Raw genomic sequence first — 5,189 nt, 5'->3', positions numbered from 1 at the left:
GTTTAACACAGGCCAACACTAATTTTCTGAATACAATATTTTGAATACAAACTGGATTTTCTCATTTGCAGAAAGTTTTATGTTTAATGGACTGTGTGTAAAATTCCCAAGGCTCTTAAGATTACTGTGTATCATTGCAGCTAAACTTCAGTTCAAACAGAGAATTTTTCTATTTTTTAAAAGAAGTTAATAAACATCATCTGCATCTACTGTCAGCCCTCCAAATAGTATTACGTTTATGCTTAAATCTACAAGACAATCTCAGTCTGATTATGAAAAAAGCCAGAGTTTACAGATAAAGCTGTTAGCATTTGAACTGAAATTAAGTAATACAATAAGATAAAATTAAACCCAAAAATTATTGCTAGGAAAAAAACCCAAAAACCCAGTAAGAATTCAGAGACAGAATTCCACAAATTGATGGGTATTCTGTTCTTCCGTCCTTATTTATAGTTTCATTTAATGAAGAAATGTGTGTAATAGCCATTCTATAAACAACAAAAGCAAACCCAAACAAATAAAAACAAATAAACAAAAATAAACAGAAAATGCACCACTCAATTCTGATGCAACTAATTTTCGAGCACCATCTGCTGGTCTGCTTCTAAAACAACAACCAAATTTCCCAATAGCTGGTAACACCTGGATAATCATCAGATCTGTATTGACTTATCTGTTACATATTTATCAAAAGCTCCCACAAGTCATGCACTGGCATCATACCAGAGCAAACAGCAGAATTCATGTAATAATGAATGGCTATAGAGAGAATGTGTTGAGAAGCATAAAATGCCTGAAGTTACAAATGCATTCTGAATTCCCAGTTCACATCCAACTAAACAACAACAGGAACAATGTTGGGGTTTTTTTGCTCTAGTTTTGAAAGCCTTAACCATCAGTTCAGAGTACTTGCGCGTTTTCAATGAAGTTCATTACGCAGCTCCAGGAGTCTCCTCTTTTCATGTCCTACTAAAATTTCAGGATGTTTTTCTTCTTGCATCCTGCTTTAGTTCCAAGATGTAAGCCCTTTTGGAAGCACCTTGCAAATTTCACAGTCTTCCAAGGGAAAAAAAATTACAATGGAATATGCATCTAAGGAAGAAATGCACTTTCATAAAAGAATGTGTGAACAGACTACCAGTAATTAATAATATAAAGTGGCATGCAACAGAACTCAGAAAATCTTACAGAATAAATTCTGCTCCAAGAAGTCCAGACTTCTTTACTTTTACAGATTTAATATATACTGTTAAATAAATGAATGGGAGTCTGAGAACACCATTTGTCTCACACTGCAAGCCGACTAGAACTGTCACAAAAGTTTGGTGCCAACATATAGCTTGCCACTAATTTAAAATGCTGGAAAACACTGTGTTATGATATTGTCTAATATGCTACCCCTTTCAGAATTTAATTTTAGGGATCTATCTCTTTAGGGATTTGTCTCTTCTCTGGAAGACAGCTAACTACATAGTTCAGGAAAGATAATAACCCTTTCGTGAAAACTCCTGTTATTTTAAGATATCTATTATTCTATAGTAGGCTGATGATAAGAATATTAATGTAAAAAAAATAGAAAATACTTTGTACTTCACACAGCTGAACAGTGAGCTGTGATATAAAAGGACCTGATTCAAAAGACAGACAATCCTTTCTGGGAAAAAATAAACCACAGAAAAACTAGAAAGAGAAGGAGCAAATAAGCAGAAGTGAATTTAAGCGACTGGAACATTGTTTGCATGTGATCATGTTTTATCATTTCTTTTCAATTATTCTTTTTTAATGTGAGTTCCTAGTCAAGTGACTTCTTCAGTAAAACACCATGGGAAGATATTTGTATGTCACTCAGTAACGTATCACTTGCAATATGATAAAAAAGAGCCTGAAACTTAGTGCTGCAGAAATATTCCTTTATGACAGAAAAAGGCATGGTGACATAAAAAAGTTAGTGCTCAGTGTAAGGGAAAGATTTTTAAATGTACGTCCCTGTAATCATGTAATTTTATTGCTCGGTAGGGTATGTTCCATTTTTTTCCAAGCAGTCAGTTTAAGCTTTAAAATATTTGTCTTTTGTCCTCAAAGCTGTATTTCCTAATGGGTTGATAAGAAAGACGGCCAAAATTAGGCAGATGTCACTCCATCCAATGTCACACAACCCCAGCTATGCCTCCTTTGATGAATTAATTGTTGTTCCACAAAGGCCAGAACGGCCCTGTGTTTGAACATATTCTATATAATAAACAAGGTACTGCTTTTTCACAAGAGTTTTCAAGCAGCACTGCCAAAACTAGAATAACTACTAACTACTTTGACTACTAATAAGGCATGTGACACCCATGTCCTTTCCTGAAGAGCCACAAAATGCAATGAACCAAACATTGAGAAGGTATCTTCTAAACCTTTTTTCCCTCAAATATAACCAAAAGTAGCAGCAAAGGGACCACTCTTTCACCAAGTGATGTATTTATGTTATCCACTGATGACTGCAATAGGATAAAATGATAGAGAAACAGCAAAACATGACCATAGTATAATAACTACTGCTTGTGTTACTGCACCTAGAAGGCCCTGTCATCCCTTTGTATTCATACACTGTGCTAAGCAGTATGTGAATACAAATAAAAATATGAGACAGCCCCTGCCTCTAGAAACAGAAGTCCCCGGAGGTGGTTACAACATCCTGCCATGCAATCCCAGGCGGGCGCTCTTGGCGAGACAGCAAATCACCACTGTCAGCTGTCCTGCCTCCATCAAGACAAAGGACACTGCTGAAGAGTCTGGCAAGTGTGTTGCTTGTGGCAGACATAAGCCACTCCCTGAAAGATAATTTACATGACCTCATCTCAATGCAGGTTTTATAGAATGGCATCTGTCATTTATTTTTATAGTGTCTTATAGTAATTTTCACTTGTTTTAAACTTTGTCTTTGGTTCATTACTTCTGTATTTGTATTAATACATTAAGTCCATGAATCTTGCTGGGAATTTCCAGGGTTTAGTGGATTCTGTCTCTTTTAGGAAATCACATGTGAAAATTCAGACCTTCCTGAACTTTTCTTCAATGCTAGTTTGGAATTTCATACAGCAACTATAGCTTTTCCATATGGTATTGCTTATGAAGCACCTAGAATCAACATTTAGTTAGAACAGAAAGATAAGCAGAAAGAGGAATAACCATATAGTTTACTTTCTCTCTGTGAAGAGTTTTGAGTCATGTATTAAGCATGTGCCTGAATTTCAACTTCTCCAACAGCACTGAATGACAGAAACTGGAAAGCTGGTACTTATTTCCTTCACTAGCCTAAATTAAAATTTTGAATGTTTTAGAATTTACATCAATTCTTAAAAAAAATTCCAAAACTCAAGAACTTTAAAATTAGATCTTCATATAACAGAAGTACTAAAAGTAGAACTCTTTTGTGAATTATGTTTGAATTGTTCAATCTCATGTTTTGCACTCCCAGTACATTTGTTTACTCTGCTGCTTTTATTACTTTCTCCCTTTTACCCTATGTTCCCACCAGACTCCAAATAAATCCTCACACTACTTTTTAAGTTTTGTTCTCCAGTAAGTCACAAATACTAAATAGTGTATACAGTAAATAAATATCCTTCCCCTATCGGATGCAGAAAATATATGTTATGTATGCATGTTATATGAGATATAAAGATTTTGTGTGTGAAAAATATACAGAAATGTGTCCATTTAGCAAACCTGAGCCATTTTGCTTCCCCCTCCAGAGAGAAACTTGAGGAGGAAGGAAAATTCTCTAGAAGTCAGGTAGTATATCAGGTTTGGTCATCTGACAAACTTTTAGGAGGAAGTATTTTGTGAATGCTCAGAATTCTGCAATTGGTAAGAAGCACTTTGCTCTAGAAAGTCATAAACTGTCTGCTTAGCTCCTGTGAGAATGGTAATTGTACATCTGGTGTCCTGAAATGCCTTCTCAGCTGGAGAGAGGAGCTTGGAGAAATAGTGAGTCACACTACCAGCTTTTGATGTGAAAATCCTGCCAGCAAGTGCTTGTGGAACATTCTTCTCCCTCCATGCACTCTGAAGTTCTGTCACCACAGGGCATTTGTAGTTGGGGATATTGCTACTCCCAGCACACCTCTGCTTGAAGTACTAAGATTGTACTGAGATCCTGCACATGCTGAGGCAAGTGAGAGGTTCCCAATAGATTTTACAATTTTATTCTGGGGAGTCTTAAGTGTTTGCAAAAAACAATGGTTATCACAATTTTTGTTATGATGCATTATCTTTCTGTATTTGGACCTCCTAGGTTCTAAGAAAGAATTTACCAGATTGCTATTATTTGTCATTTCAATAACGTACGTTTCACTACGTAATATTGGAAAGGAAGGGATCATGGGTTTTATAATTTTATATATTTAGGCAAATAGCAGTTAACTTTAAATTCTGGCATCTCTGACACACAACCTCCCATTTTCAATATATTTATGGCTGAGAGAACCCCATCATCACCTGGGAAATTCACAAATAAAAACCGCTGAGCATGATTACATGAATTCAATTAGTTTTGTCAAAAGAAACTTCTAAGAGCAAGAGAAGCTTTAGCAGCAATGAAAATATTTAACTGACCATTACTACTTCAGACTTTACACTTATTAAAATGAACAGTGAAAAATAATTCCTTAATTTTAATTTATAAAGCAGAAAAGCATATAAAGACTCATCCTTCATAAAGGACATACAAACATGATTTAATAACAACACAGCCTCAGTAGAATGACATGGAAATTATTCCATTGACACTCTGTAGCAAAGATAGTTTATAATTAATACTTGAAACAAAGTAACCTATTTTAAAAGAAAAAAAATCAGAAAAAAAAGAACAACAAGGCTCATAAAAGAATTAAGATTGATCAAAAAGCTCTCCTTGGGTGTCACAAGGAAATATTATTTGGGTTTGACTCCATTTGGCATAGAAAAAAAGTTAATCTATTCAGTAACAATTCACCTACAGCTAAGAAAAAATCAGCTATTACTGAATCTAAACTCGTGAGAAAAATTCTTGGTGAACAGTATCAGGTACCTGGAGAACAAATAAATTATCACCCCCAAAGCTGACACTTTGTAGAGAAATGAAAGCACAGTAATACTCATGCTTCTCTCTAATAGCTTTACAACTTAAAAAAAAATCCCAAAGAAATAACAAAAAACCCCGG

The sequence above is a fragment of the Agelaius tricolor genome, unplaced genomic scaffold (assembly GCF_023055355.1).
Source record: "Agelaius tricolor isolate 1412-34295 unplaced genomic scaffold, bAgeTri1.0.p SCAF_10, whole genome shotgun sequence".
NCBI classification, from domain to species: domain Eukaryota; kingdom Metazoa; phylum Chordata; class Aves; order Passeriformes; family Icteridae; genus Agelaius; species Agelaius tricolor.
This window is presented reverse-complemented; position numbering follows the sequence as displayed.